The following is a 19,283-nucleotide window of genomic DNA, read 5'->3' as shown; positions in this document are numbered from 1 at the left end:
TGCAGTTCATAGTATGTCAATAATGCCCAAATAAAGCTGTTAAAAATTAAATTGTGTATATTCTTACAATGGAACACTAACCAGCAATAAAAATAAACTACAGCTCTATGTGGCAACATAGATGACTCAAATTGTTACACAAAATAAGCCAGAAAATAAAAAGCACATAGAGTCTGATTCCATTTAATATGAAGCGCAAGAGCAGGCTAAAGTAACTTACAACATTAAGAGTTACAACAATGGTAAACTCTGGGGAGGAAGGAAGAGGTAGAATTTGGGGAAAAGCATGAAGGGAGTCTCTCATGAGATGAGAATGTTATGTTTCTTGAACATAGTGGTGTTTACAAGAGTGTTTACTTTGCAATAATTCACTGAGTTGAGTGTTTGTTTAGTGCACTTCAGTGCATTATATTTCAATTAAAAATCTTCAAAACATATAATACAATACAAAACAAAAAAGAGGCCAAGGGGTAATCTTTTGAGACTATTTCATTAGAGTGACATGTATAGAACTCATCTCATGAGGAGTGAGGCAGTAGTCAATTGTAAACAGCAAATGAAAGCAACTCTTTCAAGAAACACTTGAAATAAAACAATATAAACAGAATAAGAGTCAAGGATGTAACAGTACTTCTTAAAACAATAAGCACTTGATATATAAAAACAACACAATATAGTGGTTAAGAGCTTGTCAGATGTTCTTTATTTCAAATATTCGTTCTATGCCTTCTCACTGAGACATGGAAAAGTTAATTTGTTTTCCCTTAAATATAGAGTGGGAATAATGTTTAATCCTCACAATAGTTGTGTGGATTAAATGAAGATTAAATGATTAGAGTTTAGCATGGAGCACAACACCTACTAAGCTCTTTAAAAAGTGTCAATAATTGTTTGATAACGATGAAAATTATTTGTATTTGGAGGGGGAGAACAATCACTTCAAAGGGATTATGGGAGATTCTCACAACTCAGGTTTGACCCCTGTCAGAAGGCTATTGCTAGGAGACAGAAAAACCAGCAGCGAGATTGACATTCATGAAGGTGACAAAATGAGTGACTTCGGGGCTCTCACATATGGCTGGTTTCTCCCCCAGAAATATTATGGGGCAGGAGGCTGAAGCACTAAACTGAAATTCTCTGGAGGGCAGATCTTAATTTTCTTATCCTTCCCCATCTTCAAGGGCCTAGGAAACAAAGACTAATGAGGCTCGCAGTTGAAAGTTCTGGAGTGTCATGTACTAGAAACAGGGAGAGGAAGAGGTAGACTGAGTCTTATTGAAGTTGCAACACATTCCAGACCCAGGTTAATCTCTGGTTAAATTGAGGTGAGCAGCCTGCATTATATTTACCTAATAGAAGAAAGGTAAATCCTCTCTGCTGAAAGAAAACATTATACAGATTCTGTTTCTTTTATACACAATGCCTAAAATAAAAATATTACTAAACATACAAAAATACATGACCATATGACTAACAACCAAGAGGAATAAAAAATACAAGCAGACCAACAGATAATCCATAATACTGATAATCAAGACCAAAAAGATAGTTAAGATTAGCCAACATGGATTTTAAGGTAACTATGACTAATATGTTAAAAATAATAGAGAAAATATGAGGAACAAATGAAAAGATAAAAATAAAGCTAATGAGAAAAACCTAAACAAAAAAACTTAAATATAAGAAAAAGCAAGCAAAATGAAGGAGAAATTAAGGGGCTCAAACATACAATTAACAGAAACTCTAGCAAAGGAATATAAAGTAAATGACCAAGAAGTCATACTGAAAAGACAAAAATTTAGGATTACCCATTTTGAACACAAATGTTTTCAGATTAATAGTCTGACAACAAAAAATAATAATAAATTCTATACCTAGATATTTTGTATCATAAACATGAAGAATAAAGAGAAAAATTTTAAAAGCTACTAGGGAAAGTGGATTTTGTTAATGAAGAATTGACAAACTAACAGTAGTAATAGATGTCTGAAATCAATGAAGCCATTGCTTCTAAGTGCAGAGAAAAAAATGACAGCTTAAAATTTTATTCTTAGGTACAGTTTTATTTATGAATAAAGACACAATAAAGAGATTTTAAGATACACAAAAACTAAGATTTAGTGTAAGTAGAAACATGAATCAAAGATTATCCCTTAGAAGAAAATATTGTTCTCATATATAGAGAGAGTATTAAAAATTAGCATGTACAAGGTGACAAAGGCTGTTTTAATAATTTTCTTTGAATGTTATGGTGAAAATGATCATCAGTCATAGGCAATTTCAATGAGAGTAAACAAGACAGTTGAAAACACTCAGTATGTTTTAGAAATTAAAAATGGATTCCTAAGTGACTCATAAGTTAATGAGGAAATTACAATAAAAATTTCTAAATATTTATTTACAACCATCAAAGCTTGTAAGATAAAACTGAAGCAGAGTTTACATGGAAAAAACTTATAAATAAGTACATTTATTTGAAAACTTGGAAAGACAAAATTAATGAGTCATTGCTCAACTCAGTAAATTAAAAATTTAAATAAAAAACTAAATAATATAGAAAGAATGGAAAAAATTGAAATAAGAACAGGGATTAATACAAACAGAAAACAAAAAAATGCCAAAGAATTTATATACCCAAAGCTGTTGCTCTGAAGAATGCTGTTACAAACAAAAAGCACAAATCTTTAAGAATCAACTAACAAAATCAAGTAAATGAATATCAAATTATTTCATTTCAATAATGGCACCATAAACAAAGTTTAACTTTACTTATTGACTGGACGCAAAAATTTACAAAGGCCTAACTGATGAAGGCTTAGAACATAGAAAAACAAAAACTTTTATATAAATAAGAAACTTACTACCAATATTTGGAAGTGATTGAAGATACCATTAAGCAATTCACAGAATGGACAAAACCATGAACAAATACTTAACCTGACAATTAGTCTGAGACATACAAGATGAAACAACTAATAGCTACCATTTCATGCACGACGACAAAAATTTTTTAAATATGGTAAAAACCCCTCCATGAAGGCAGAAATCTGATTTTTTCCTTGTTGCATCTTCAGCACATAGAACAGTATTTGGTTCCTGGGAACCACTCAGTAAGTATTAAATGATTGGATAAAATACTCAGTACTGGTAAGGATAGGGAAAACAGACTTCTTATTTATTCTAAGTAGTCTAAAAGAATTCAATTACATTAGAGAATAATCTAGTCAAGTTGAAAAGTGTACATGCCTTTCAACCCAGCTCTTCCACTTCTAGGTGTACACCCCCAGGTAATCTTCCACATAGGTTGAAGAATATTCACTGAAACATTGTCTCTAATGGAATATTTGACATAAAAACCCTTAAATCCCTTTTTAAAGATTGGTTAAATAAGTAGAACATATTCCTATTATGGATATTTTCCATATGGATGCAACAGTAAAGATTAATGACATAAAGCTTTATGTAATAACATAGATTATCATAAGTATAGCAGTACAAATGAAATCTTTGTACTAAAGCATGCTTGGGGATTTTATTTGCCAAGTTTAGGATAGTAATTGCCTTTGTCGGGGGCCAATAAGAGATGAGAGTGAATACAGCTCTTCTACTGTACATCATGGACATTTTTGTTGATTATCTGTTTTTGTTTGCTTAAAGAAAAGACCTGGGTCAAACAAAATGTTAAAATTTTCTGAAGTCAAATGGGTAGTAAGGACATGAATTTTCTTTAAATTGTCTTTATATTTTCTGTATGTTTGAAATATTTTATAAGCTATTTCATATAAGATAAGATAATTCATATTCTTTTATAAGATAAAAGAATAGAAAAAGATACGGAAGAACAGGATTTTGCCTGCCCCTGAGCCTGGGCAGTGTCGTTTTCAACTGGGGAGCAATGTGTGCTAAGCAAGAAGAAACTTGAAGTGATATGGGACTAAATGAGTATGGTAGTATAAGGCCCATAACCTCAGAGAGCAAGATAAGAATTGTGGTTAATAGTCTATGAAACACCCTGAGCTATCCAGATCAGTATATGAAATGCATATCCATAACAAAGATGGAGTATATAAAAAGGGTACAGGATCTGGAGAATGAATTGGGGTACCATATATTTTAAAAAGGCAAGATCTGGTAAAGGCTCATTGTGATTTCAACATAAATCTTCTGACAAATTTAAAAACTTTTCAAGAGAAGGCTAACCCTGGTAATGCTGTTCTGAAGATGAAAACAAATAAATATCATTACTACCGGGGGAGCGTGGTAACTCATGCCTGTAATCCCAGTACTTTGGGAGGCCTAGGCGGACAGACCACCTGAGGTCAGGAGTTTGAGACCAGCCTGGCCAACATGGCGAAACTCCGTCTCTACTAAAAATACAAAAATTAGCCAGGCTTGGTGGCGGGTGCCTGTAAACCCAGCTACTTGGGAGGCTGAGGTGGGAGAATCGCTTGGACCTGAAAGGCAGAGGTTGCAGTGAGCTGTGATAATGCCACTGCATTCCAGCCTGGGCGACAGAGCAAGACTCTATCTCACAAAAAAAAAAAAAAAAAAAAAAAAAAAAAAAAAAAAAAAGGCAAGACCTGAAAAGGGCTCTTTGTAATTTCAACATAAATCTTCTGACAAATTTAAAAAGGTTTCAAAAGAAGGCTAACCCTGGTTATGCTGTTCTGAAGATGAAAACAAATATCTTTACTACCAGAGACAGAATGATGTCATTAGGACCAAAAAAAAAAAAAAAATGAGTAGCTTGCTTAGGGCCACACTGAATGCCAAGGACAAATTCGACATAAACATCCCAGTCTTTTCAAGTCCTTTCTTGTCCACAAAAGGAAATCTGTGTATCTGCAACCAAATGAAGATTTAAGCTCTGGCTGGCCTTGGCTCTGCCCCCATCAAACCAGAGCTCATTGAACTGTTTAATTGTGAATAGCTTCTTTGGTTTTTAAACTGGTTAAATATGATGAAAATCTGTGCACAAACTTGCAAATGAATCAGAGAAAGACAAAGGCCTTTGAAACGGACATTTCAAATGAGCTAAGTAGGCAAAGGAGCCTGCAAGTAATTGTTCATATTTCATGGGGACTTGGTTTTTCATGAATTCATCTCAGTGTCATCTTTCATACATATTACAGTGTCAGTTCATTAAAATTCTTGATGCAGTGCTGAACCTGGTCAGACTGAAATGGGGCTGACAAACCTCATGTCTGCCGCACAGATAACCAGGCCTTATGAAGGTGAAATTAGTTTTCAGGAGCTGCACTGCTCACTTGATTGATTCCGTCTTAGAAGTCATATGACTTAATGTTTCCTGCTTGGGCTGCCTCTGTCATGCAAACATGACCTGATAACACATTGTCAGGAGCGCTCCAGAGAGCTAACAGCAATCTAACATCTTTCTACTGAGTGTGAAGTTCCATCTGAAATGTGCATATTTGATAAGCAGCTCATCTCCTCTCTGTCCCTTTCATTTTCAGAAAGTTAATCTTCCCCGTTCTAGTGAATGCACTGGAGGGATGAGGTGGGCAGACATGCCGCAGGTGGCCCCAAACTCTGGCACCTGGGGACGCTTACTGTGTAGAGGCCAACGTGTCTGGACATCACTTCCAGGAGGCAGCCAGGCAAGAAGTGACAATGCAAGTCTGCCATCGTGTTCAGAAGGGCCAGAAATGCCAAGGACTCAAGGGGAGGAGAATTAAATCAGAGAGTTTCATTACTGAGTGTTGTTTGTTGTCACGAATTCATTTAACCATCTCTCTACCATGGTAAAAATTTGTATCCTATGTCCAGTATGAAATAAAAACTGCCTCCTTCCAAATTAGAGGTGGCTGAACCATAGAATTTTAAAACTGAAAAACACATAGAGCCCTCACACTTCACAGCCCCATTTTACAAATGAGCAAATCTAAGCTGGGAAGGGCTAAGTGGCTCAGCAAAGTCACATCTCTATATTAGGGGTAGATCCAGGACTAAGACTAAGATCTCTAGATCATTTTAGTTCTCCCAGCACACTCCATTGTACCATTCTTTAACTCAAAGTCTGACTCAGGCATCGAAGGGCTTCCAAGCAAGGGTCACATTTGAATCAAATATAACTTTTCCTCCTGATCTAGTTTCCAATCTCCTCATACAACAACATAATTTTTTATTGAACTTCACACATGACAAAGTATAACCACAGACATGATTTCATTGTCATACACAAATAAATTTTAGAAGACAAAGCATGGCAGGCATTGTTGTCACTTTACTGGTAAAGAAGCCAAGAATCAGAAAAGTAAGGTGACTTCTACAGGGTAAGTCAGAAAGTACTTGGAGGAGTACTAGTTTGATTTGAGATAACCAAAGGAGAGAAAGACATGAGAACCCAGGAACTAGAATATCCAATATTGAAGAGTAGCCAAGTGTCAGTTATGTTGCCAGACTGGAAAGCATCCAGACCAGATGAAAGGAAGAGGGCAGGGTGGTCCAGAAAGAAGACTCCAAGAAAATAATAAAACCAAAGTAAGTGATCTTATTTTTTAAAATTACTAACTTTCCAGCTTTAGTAAAGTATAATTGACAAATAAAAATCATATATATTTACAGTATACATGTTTTGATATATGTATATGATGTATAATTATTAAATCAAGCTAATTAACATATCGGTCTCCTCACATACTTGTCATTTTTTGTGGTAAGAATATTTAATATCCACTTTCTTACCAATTTTCAAATAGACTATAGTCTCTGTGCTGTATAATAGATCCAAGAACTTACTTATCCTAACCGAAACTTGTACACTTTGACCAACCTCTCAGCCCACGGAAACCACCATTCTACTGTCTCTGCTTCTGTGAGTTCAACTTTTTAAGATTCCTGATATAAGTTAGACTGTGCAGCATTTGTCTTTCTGAGCCTGACTTCTTTCATTCAGCATAGTGTCCTCCAGGTTCATCTGTGTTGATATGGTTCGGCTGTGTCCACACCCACATCTCATCTTGAATTGTACTCCCATAATCCCCACATGTGGGAAGGACCGGGTGGGAGATCGTTATAATTATGGGGGCGGTTTTCCCCATATTGTTGTCATGGTAGTGAATAAGTCTCATGAGATTTGATGGTTTTATAAGGGGTTTCCACTTTTGCATCTTCCTCATTTTCTTTTGCTGCCACCATGTAAGAAATGCCTTTTGCCTCCTGCCATGATTCTGAGGCCTCCCCAGCCATGTGGGACTGTAAGTCCAATTAAACCTCTTTTTCTTCCCAATCTCGGTTATGTCTTTATCAGCAGCATGAAAATGAACTAATACGTATGTTGTCACAAATGACAGGATTTTCTTCCTTTTTAAGACTGAAGGGTATTCCATTATATATACCACATTTTCTTTATCCATTCATCCATCAATGGACACTTAGGTTGATTGCATATCTTGGCTATTGTAAATAATGCTGCAATTAACATGGGAGTGCAGCTATCTCTTTGACATACTGATTTCATTTTCTTTGGCTATAAACTCAGAATTAAGATTGCTGGATCATATGAATTTCTACTTTTAATTTTTTAAGGAACTGCCATTCTGTTTTCCATGATAGCCATACTAATTTACATTCCCACCAAAAGTATAAAAGAGTTCCCTTTTCACCACATCCTTGCCAACTCTTCCCTTTTTCTTCATCCCCAACTTTTCCCTTTTTTTGATAATAGCCACTATAACAGGTGTGAGGTGATATTTCATTGAGATTTTAATTTGCATTTCTCTGAACAGTGATTGAGGATTTTTTTCATGTATGTGTTACTCATTTGTATATCCTTTGCTTATTTTTGATTGGGTTATTTGGTTTTTTTGCTGTTGAGTTATTTGTGTTCCTTATATATTCTGGATGTTAACCCCTTATCAGATGCATGGTTTGCAAATATTTTCTCCCATTCTGTAGGTTTTCTGTTCACTCTATTGATTGTTCCCTCTACTATGCAGAAGTTTCTGGTTCGATGCAATCCATTTGTCCATTTTTTATTCTGTTGCCTGTGCTTTTGAGCTCATATCAAAAATATTGCTCAGATCAATGTCAAGAAGCAAACATTTTCTAGTAGTTTTACAGTTTCAGGTTTTACATTTATGTCTTTAATCTATTTGCAGCTGATTTTTGTATGCAGTATGAGATAAGGGTCCAATTTTATTCTTCTGGAGGTGTATATTCAGTTTTCCAATTGTATGTCCTTGACACCTTTGTCAAAAAAGCAATTGACTATAAATGTGTGGATATATTTCTGGGCTCTCCATTTTGCATCATTTGTGTATATGTCTGTTTTTATGACAGTACCATGCTGTTTTGATTACTATAGCTTTGCATATGTATGATTTGTTTGATCATTGATGAAAGAATATTCATTTGTTGAAAGATCTAAAGGAGAATTTTTGGGGAAAAAACAAAAGGTACTTAGAAAACTATGTAAATTTTAAAAAGACAATGATTATCCTTAGGAAATATTCAAAGGAAAGCATTATTCTGATAGACTATTTGGTTCTGATGTAAGCAATATTTAAATGTCATTAACAGTACAATCACTGACTTTGGATTAACAAAGGTTTGTAATTAAGTATTTTGGGAGGATAATAGGAGTGTAAGAAAGCCAAATCCTCATCTACACAAAAAAGAAGTCAATAAATGAAGTCTGAAGTTGATAAATCTGTCAGTTGGCTTTTGCCATGTAACAAACAACTACAAATGCTAGTGGTTAAAACAAGAACCATATTAATTGTTCTAGATTCTATGGGGTAACAATTTAGGCTGCGCTTAGATGGGATAATGTATCCTTGCTCCATGGGATTTCAGCTTATCCATGTGTTGTAGTCAATTAATGGTAGGTGACTTCACACATGTATGTGGGTAGTCGCTGCCTGTTAGCTGGGCCAACAGTGGCAACTGAGCCTTGTGTCACTCATCCAATAAACTAGCCGAGGCTTGTTTACAGGGTAGTAGCTCTACAAGCAGTGATGAAGCACACTCTGATGCAAACCTCTGCTTTTATCATGTCTTCTAATGACACACTGGCCAAAGCAAGTCACATGGCCAGGCCCAGATTCAAAAGGTAGAGAAACAGACTTTACCTCTTTAAGGAGGAGCTACAAAATTGTATTTAAAATGCGCATAAATTCAGAAATCAGAAAAATGTATGGTTATTTTTGAAATCTACCATGCTAAACAATAATAGCATAATCAAGCCACTATATTGTACAAATCACACACACACACACACACATAAAAATATATATTTTTATATATATAATATATATATTATATATATATTTTATATATATTATATATAATATATATATTATATATAATATATATTATATATATTATATATAATATATATATTTTATATATAATATATATTATATATAAAATATATATATATTATATATAATATATATATTTTATATATATAATATATATGATATATATTATATATATAATATATATATAAAATATATATATATTATATATATAATATATATATACACCATAATAAAAATTGAGACAAAATGGCTGCCTTAACATTACTTAAGTGGAGACATACAGTTGGGATAAAGTTTTCAATGAGATTTGACAGAGCTTCAAAAAGTCCTGTGTCTAAAACTATTTTGAAGGTAAGATGATGTGCTCCAGAAATTATGTAATGTAACTTAAAAAGTGGATCTAGAAATGAAGGTTCTGATGTTAGTTCAATTAAAGCATTTTATAAAATATGTAAAAAAATTCTATTAGCATGTTATTTTACATACTATGAGTTTAAGTGTATCTATAACTAAATTAGTCCTTGAATCTATTATATCCCTGAAATACTGAAGTTGGCCAAAAACTTTCTGTTGAGACAGTGATAACTTCCATATGTTTGGTGATGACATATATATTCAGACACATAGAATATATTATGTTAAAAGTATAACAAAATTTTAATAATATTTATTGGTAATGGAACTGCTAGGAATTTTAGAAATCTTTGGTTGGAATAGTCTAGTTTTCTAAAGTAAATATGTATTATTGGCTGGGCACGGTGACTCACGCTTGTAATCCCAGCACTTTGGGAGGCCAAGGAGGGTGGATCACAAGGTCAGGAGTTCAAGACCAGCCTGGCCAAGATGGTGAAACCCTGTCTTTACTAAAAATACAAAAATTAGCCAGGCGTGGTGGCAGGCACCTGTAATCCCAGCCACTCGAGAGGCTGAGGCAGAGAATTGCTTCAACCTGGGAGGTGGAGGCTGCAGTGAGCTGAGATCGTGCCACTTCACTCCAGCCTGAGTGACAGAGCAAGACTTCATCTCAAAAATATATATATATATATATTATTATTTGAACGGTAGTTTCCATTGACTTAAGGTCGTTGGTGTAGATGGAAGGAAGAAAGTCTCACATAAGGTCAATCAACGGGTTCACAGCCCAGGTGCTGGCAAAGGAAAGTTCCCTTCTACATGGAAACTGAGTGTTCAGTGAGTTTAGTTAATGAGGATCAATGTCCCTGCAGAGATTCTTCAAACAAACCAGAGAAAAATTAGCTGTGGAGGTGATGAAACTTTTCCATATCCTGATTGTAGTGGCATTTAGAATTCAAAAAAATGAACACAAACATAAAAAGTCAATTTTCCTGAAGGATAACATAAAACATAAAATTAAAGCAACACAGAAGTCATGAAAAATACTAGTTCTCCATTCCTCCAAGATAGGAAAGAATCAGTTTTTAAAAACAATATAAAAAGGAACTGTCTGATTTTAATTTCTTGGAAAGAATGTTTGTATTACATCCTGTATAAGGCTCCTCTCTTTAAACTAGGCCTAAATGCCACAAACAAAACATGCAACACTTGAATGTCCATATCAAAAGAAGTCAAACATTCCTATCTTGCCACACATTAAATAATTTTTTAATTCATTCATTTTTCCCAATGGAAGGCCTGTTTCCTAAATTCTTCCCTTTTCTTTAAACAACTCCATTAGTATCTAACCATGTATCCAACACCTCACTCACTGTTTGGCACATGGTAAGCATGCAATACATTTCTGTCAAAAATCAATCATTTATGTTTACCTCCAAATGTGCATATCCTGATGAAGTCAACATAACACTGAAAAACTTATCTTAGTATCACCCAATAAATGATTGCTCACTAATGTCATCAATGACCACACAGAGCAAATATAAGCAAAACAAATCCACAGATATGTGCATTCAATAGCCTGTGTCTGTTTATCTTCACACATTTTGGGCATGGGCTAGTGTCTGGCTCTACAATGTCTGCTGATCCAGACTTTTGAAAGACAGATAAAGATTAAGGTATCAAAGAGAACAGTGCAGTATTAGGGGATGTGTTTAAGAATTCAGAACATTTCATATTTTGACTGGATAAAGGATGGGAAAAATAATTCTCAAACACCTCTCTCTTTCCTTTGCTTTTCCTCTAGTGTTATCAGTTTACACTAAACATCAAATCTATCAGTGATATTTAGCATTACTCAGGATGCTGCCATACCACTGTAGAAGGGAAAATGAGAGAGAACCCCTTCTTCAAAGTTGTCACAGCCCAGAGAAAAGACACCTAAAGTGAATGTAACCTTTGTAACCTAATTCCCAACCACCACAAGACTCTGAACTCTGACTATTATGTTCCTTTGTCTTTTGGCTTAGGAAAATTCATGTTGTTGACCTAAGGTGAACAGTGACGAACACGTCCTCCTGGTTAGTTCAGAATTTCATCAGCCTTCCCCAGGCAAAGTGTTGATCTCTTTTTCGCTTTTCCAGAACCAAGTCTAGGCTAGGCTACAGCCATTGGCAGAGCGGTTGTATTATGAGTAAAGCAGTCAGTGGTCTGGGGTTGAAATCTCTGAAGTTTTTCCATCTGTGACATCAATTCTGTTTGGGAGCAGAGGTGACAGGCCTGCGTGTTAGCTGGAGTGTTTGCTCTGCTTCACAGAGTACAGACAAGCCAGTGTATCACCTCACCTGGCCAGTGCGTGCTCTAAGCTTGTTCAGGTTCATGTCACAAATGCAGCTGCAAGCCTGGCCACATTGGTTGTGTGTCTCAGTCCCCCTCTCACTTAAAAAAAAAAAAAAAAAAAAAAAAGAAAAAAGAAAAAAAAAGAGAAACTGTCCTTTATTGGTCCCTCTTCCTCAACACATTTGAAAAATTTCCTCCAGGTCAAAGCATTCATTCATTTTCCTTCGAAATTCTCTAGATGCATTTTTCAGATCAGCCACTAGATGCCCAGATGCCAAAATAAAACTCTAGCAGCTTTTCTATGGAAAACACGATGGTTTTGTAATTTAATTTCAACTATGCAGTCACAAGGCCTAGGAAAGGCTTTTGTGTCCTTGGGGAGTTGTTTTGTTGCTGTTTTTTAATGTATAGAACAATGTCTTTGTATAGATTAAGAGAAAAAAGCTCTTAAACCAAAAATTACTGGAAATAAAAAAGTTCACAAGCTGCCACTACTTCACTGATAATATAGTGCAGAAAAAAAATACAGCTTTTGCCTTAGACTATAGTATCCCAGCTTCAACCTTCATGCTTCTCACAAAAATAAAATTAAATTAAAAAAAAAATTGTCCTACCAGCATCGCTGTCTAGCTTACCTATAGCAGCACCTGGAATACCAGGGTCTGAACACACAAAAATTAAAGAAGCAAGCAGGGGTGTTAAAGTATCCCTGACATAGGTAGGGTTAATATAATTTCATTGTCCATGTTCTTTTTTGGCTTTTTCTGTTTATTTAGAGGATAGATCAGGTCCATCCTGGCTTCTTTATTATTTATTTGTTAATTTTTATACAAAGCCTCACTCTGCCACCTAGGCTGAAGTACAGCGATGTGACCTTTGTTCATTGCAGCCTTGAACTCCTGGGCTCAGCAATCCTCCTGCCTCAGTCTCCCAAAGTGCTGGGATTACAGGCATGAGCCATTGTGCCAGGCCATTCTGGTTACTTTTTATGTGGGACATGGACAATCTACTGAGCATCCAGACACCAGGGACTGGGCTGCAAAGAACCTTAAAATCATAGCCTGGGAATGCTAGTGAAGAAACAGAGTTAGATTTGCCTGCATCTGAGTGGCTGGGAAGAGAGAGAGAGAGCAGAGCATGAGAGAGGTTTTTAAATTCCGAAAGGACTATACATGGAATTCCAAAACTGTGGGGCTAGAAGGAAACTCTGAGGGCACTTCCACCAACAGAAAAGACAATGTTCTCACCCTCATGGCCCCTTTCCTCACTGATGGACATAAGCCCTTCCTATGCAATACAACTAAACATGCTATATAATTTTCAACAAGGCTTTAATGATCGTCCAAAACAATGGAGGAAAACCACTGTATAGATAAATTAAAATCCCCAGGCCAGCCTCACACCCATCATGGGGTCTATTAATCAGACGTTTTCCTGCCTCACTCCCAACCTGCCTCCACTGGCCAGGGTCACTTCACCTTTTGCCTCAGCAAGTTATCTCACTGCCTCCACACTTAGGGATCCAAGCCAAACTTCCTCCTGGGCTCTAGAGAGAGAAGAAAGCTGTTTTATCCCTTTGTGCAAAGACTTAACTTCTGCAAGACTTCCTTCCCTGTTCCATGATATTCCTGGAGTAATTACACAATCACCCCAGGTTCTGATCCAGATACATGGTGAAATAGGCTGAAATATTTAGATTTTCCCACTGTCACCTAATGCAAGAAGGAACTTTCTGTTAAAGCTGAGAAAAAGTGAAATGTGTCAAGTCCAAAGTACCGAGCACCCCATCACTGGAAAGGGTTTAGAATGAGGCAGTGAAATCCCGGCCCAGGAAACAGTTCGTGAATTGAGGGAACAATTAGCTTCAGAGTCCTCATTTAGTATATCCCATCCAATTCTAAGTTTCTATTATTTTTATAGACCCCATACTGGAATGTAAAAAGGGCAGGTCCAGCATTTGGGAGCCACACAGAATAATGGTATACCAAAACATTCTTTTTAAAGATAGATTTTACTAAGATGACAAGCAATTATATGAGATTATGGAGGTTAACTCTTAACACGGCTGTACATAAAACTGAAAAAAACATTTGCTTTAAAAATTATCAAAGGAAAATGACTCCATTTTTTAAAATAATTGTGCCTACCTTAAACAATGCTGTCTATGAAATATTGACACCTATATCATCCAGACAATTCTAGAATCACCTCTTTTAAGGAGTAAGTAAATCTCCTTACCAAAAAAGAGAAAGTCGAGTCAGGATTCTTGTTGGCAAATGCTAAACTGGGTATCTGGCAATGTTGGTCCTATCATTCACATATTCTGTGTTTTTAGGAAATATGATCTGCACCATCACACACCATGTCCAGGAGGAGCTTCTGCCATGTCAGTGAGGGCAAAGCAGTATGTAGAGTTTATTGTCAGGTTGCAGAGGCAGAAGGTAGCAGAAAAGATACACCATTTGCACACATTTCTCGCGGAGGCAAGGGACCCAAACAAAACTCTTGTATCAGGAGTATTATACGTCAAGTAATTCAAAGCAATATTTACACTCAAAGGAACTATAGAGGTTGTCCATTTGCCCACCTATGGTGTTACATGCTATCGAAATTTCATGCTCTGGAAAAGCCAGCTTCTAAAGCAACATTCACCCAGAACAGGACCAAAGTTTGAGAATGAAGCCATTGCCACTCCAAGGTTCATTCATGCCAAGTTTGGCTGTAAATTTCTTTCTGCTACCACATAGCCATTTTTTACAGCAGAAAATGTTAGCCCAAAGACCATAAAACCCACCTATACCCTCTCTTCTCATGAGAGTCTTACAAATGGTGTATCACCTATGTATGCAATTTAGCTTTGGTTCAAATAAGCACAATTATTAATATCCTCCCAAAAGTTACACTAAGAAGACTTGCCATTTAGATGTTGTCACTGCTCCAACAACATAGTTTCTGTTAATCATGCAATGACATGGAGGAGCCCTCAAAGAAAATGATGTGAGGAATAACAGGCTATGACTTACTGTGTTCATTCATTTATCTATTCTGCCATGCATTCAACGTTGATTTATCAAACATTGACTATGTGCCTGGCACAGTATTAGGCATTACAGGTGTAGATACGTGCAAGATCCACAATCCCCACAGTATGGGACTGAGTGTCAACTCAATATAGTAAGTGGCACAAGATGTAATAGAAACAGAGCATGCACAGGGTGAACGCCCTTATCTCAGCTTGAGCAAGGACTATAGTTCTTAGCTTAAAAGCTGAGCATTGGCCGGGTGTGGTGGCTCACACCTGTAATCCCAACATTTTGGGAGGCCAAAACGGGCAGATGACCTGAGGTCAGGAGTTTGAGACCAGCCTGACCAATATGATGAACCCCTGTCTCTACTAAAAATACAGAAATTAGCCAGGCATGGTGGCATGTGCCGATAATCCCAGCTACTTGGGAGGCTGAGACAGGAGAATCGCTTGAAGCTGGGAGGCGGAGGTTGCAGTGAGCTGAGATGACACCATTGCACTCCAGCCTGGGCAACAAGAGCGAAACCCCATTTAAAAAAAAAAAAAAAAAAGATGCTGAGCACTGAGCTCAAGAATTGGAGGGGAAAGACATGAAGCCATAAGGAAGCCAGTCCTTTGGTTATGGAATATATGGGGGTGGGAAGAAGGGTGAGAGAACATGAAGCTAGAAAGGCGGGGAGCAGTCAGAAAATAGAGTTTGCATGACTTTGTCCTGAAGTCCTGATGACTCGAGGAATTTTAAGAAAGAGGGTGGTTAGCATGATTATATTCATGTCCTACAAAGACCACCCTATAGCAGTGAGAACAATGTACTATAATGGGAAAAGAGAAGATGAGAGGAAAAGAAAACTACCAGGAGAACCCACTGTACAGGAGAAAGATTTTCTTTTCTCTCTCTTAGGTTCAGCACCTGGGGCTCTGCAAATTAAACTGACAAAAGACTAACAGGAAAACAAACAGTTTATTCATATGTGTAATACATACAGAAGAGCTCAGTGATGAGTAACTCAAAGGGGTGGTTAGAATTTGGAACTTATATGCCTCTTAATAGGTGAAGAGGTGGGGCAGAAAGGCACTTACAGAAAAACACGTGACTTTTTGGAAAGATAAATGTGTTTTTAGGATAACAAACGAGAGATAAGAAAGTTTATAATAATGTTTGTCTATACAGGTATGAGTAATCTTTCAGTCTCTTCAGGACCATAAAACTCCCCTGGAGAAGGGATTTGGGGTAGGTTTCATTCACATTCTCCCTTCTGGGAGTAGATCCTAAGATTTGTGGCAGTCTTGTTTCTGCTTTAAACTCAGATAAGAAAAGCTCAAAGAAGGCTCTTTTTCTTCATCTGTTGAATCTCAAATGTCTTCAGCTTAAAATAATCTTTATACCAAGGGGCATATTTTGGGGTGGAATATTCTGATCCCCTTTAGCAACAAAGAATATTCCAAGGCAATGGTAATGAAGATAAAACGGAGCCAGTTTACAAGGCAGATTTGTCAGTTTTAGTTGACCAACTAGGTATTGGGGACCAGGGTTAGAAAGGAGAGGGAATCAGGGTTTACTGATGGGTATCCAGCCTTGTCTAGAACTGTAGCCCTTAAATCTAGCTGCACAGTCTTATTAATTAAGGAGGCTTTAATAACATCCAGCCTGGGCCCTTCTTCCCTCAGGGGTCCTATTAAACTGGTCTAGGATAAGGCTCAGGGAACGGTATTTTTTAAAAGCTCCCCAGATGACTATATTGTGAGTCAGGTTTGAGAACTTGCAATCTAGGGGATAAATGTGATGCCAAGAGACAGGAAACTCAGGAAGTTGGAGACAGGTGGCTGACGTTGCATAGAGAGGAGAAGGACATCTAGGGTTTCTCTCTGGCCTTCCTGAGGTTGAGAAGGAGGTCAATTTCAGGTTAGCACAGATTTCAATGTCTGTGTTATTACTCAACAACGTGCCATAACATTTGTTAAAACACTCTGATTTTTGGTTCCAAATGTACAGCTTCCTTTAGCATGAGAAACATTGGTAAGACGTGAGAAGAGAAAACAACTACAGGGAAATGTTTCTGCAGAAAAGGGCATAAAAAGGGTCAAGGATAAAACAGCAGGAATTTACATCCAAATTCAAAACCATGTGCTACATTTCATTTCTGGGGAAAGCTTCCTAACCCATGAATCCTTTTCTAAGTGAAACTCTTGAGTCAGGAAACCATTGCTGTGCAGGAATCATGCCAGTACCCTGGGGCACTGAGGGATTAATGAATACTTGTGTCGCTAGCCCATCATACAATCCAATGAATAATCAATGGTACTTAAAGCTCCTCAGGTAATTGAATGGCAAACCTGGAAACCTGGTAGTAAAGGAACCTGTATTCACAAAATTATGCCCATATCTATTTCTTAGTGTAGATATTGATGAAAGACCACTACTCATGTGGATTACTTATTTCTTACATGTATTAAAAATTGAGCAAAGTAAATTCGCTGTTTGCTAGGAGGCATTTTCTGCCTATACCATGTACATACTGAGTACAACTGACAGCTATATAAGCCCATCTCCTCCATCTCCCACCTAGATGACATTAATACAAAAGTTACTGCAATGTCTTCTACTTACTTTTGGAACTGAAGTGAGGAACAAATATGTGAGAGCTGATGAAATGCAGGCTTTAGGCATCTAAAAAGTAAGTTTTAGAACATTAAATTGTACAGTGGATTCAGTGAGAGTTAGCATTTCTCCTGAGGGAAAGTGTATATATATATATATATATATATATATATATATACACACACACACACACACACACATATATAGTATATATAGTGTGTGTATATATGTAGTATATATAGTGTGTGTATATATAGTATATATAGTGTGTGTATATATATAGTATATATAGTGTGTGTATATATATAGTATATATAGTGTGTGTATATACAGTATATATAGTGTGTATATATAGTATAGTGTGTATATATAGTATATATAGTGTGTATATATAGTGTGTATATATATAGTATATATAGTGTGTGTATATATATAGTATATATAGTGTGTGTATATATATATATAGTGTGTGTATATATATATATAGTGTGTGTATATATATAGTATATATAGTGTGTGTATATAGTATATATAGTGTGTATATATATAGTATATATAGTGTGTATATATAGTATATATAGTGTTTATATAGTATGTATTAAGTGTATATATATAGTATATATAGTATGTATACTATATATAGTGTATATATAATATATGGTATATATAGTAATATAGTGTGTATATATAGTATATATACTATATATAGTATCTATATAATTCATATATAGTATATATACTATATATGGTATATAGTATATATACTATATATGGTATATAGTATAGTATATATACTATAGTATATATATAGTATAGTATATATACTATATAGTATATATATAGTATATATATAGTATAGTATATATACTATATATAGTATCTATATACTATTATATATACTATATATATAGTATATATAATAGTATATAGATATATACTATTATATATACTATATAGTATGTAGATACTATATATAGTATATATATAATTCATATATATAGTATATATATATAATTCATTCATATACTATAATTCTGTCTGCCAAAGCATTTCTGTATAATCATTTTAACTTGAAATTTTATGTGGGCACATTCTGCATGTGCAAACCATGACAATTCAGTAATATATATAATGTATATTAATATATAATATAATATACAGTTTATATATATATATTTTAGTGTGAATCCCCAGCAATTACATCTAGTTTCCTGTGCCTTCAAAATTCAAGCCTGAGCTTCAGCTTTGGGTATTGTTACTGGTAGGCGGGGGAAGGTCCCAAAACACCAAGGAGATCTTGGTCCCTGCTGGTGTCCAGGGTCTTGACACCATCACAAGAATGAATTCAAGGATGAGTCAGAAAATAGTGAAAGTACAGAGGTATGGAGGTATATTACAAAGCAAAAGTACACACTCAAGAAAGGGGATCGCAGGTGTACTCAATGGAGAGAGTCATGCACGGTGGGGCATGGGGGTTCTGCCTTTATGAGTTTCTTTAACCAAGAGGTGGAACATTCATGAAGATTCCTGGAAAAGGGTGGAGATTTCTCAAAACTGTTGTGCCTCTCATTTTTACACCAAATATGGGTGTTCTCAGAACTGCCATGGCACTAGTGAGTGTGAGATTTACTATGTTAATGAGCATATAATGAGGTCCTAGGTGAAACCTAGGTCAAACCTA

Source organism: Symphalangus syndactylus, chromosome 3 (genome assembly GCF_028878055.3).
Source record: "Symphalangus syndactylus isolate Jambi chromosome 3, NHGRI_mSymSyn1-v2.1_pri, whole genome shotgun sequence".
Classification (NCBI taxonomy): Eukaryota; Metazoa; Chordata; class Mammalia; order Primates; family Hylobatidae; genus Symphalangus; species Symphalangus syndactylus.
The sequence above is the reverse complement of the archived record's forward strand: the minus strand, read 5'-3'. Positions refer to the sequence as shown.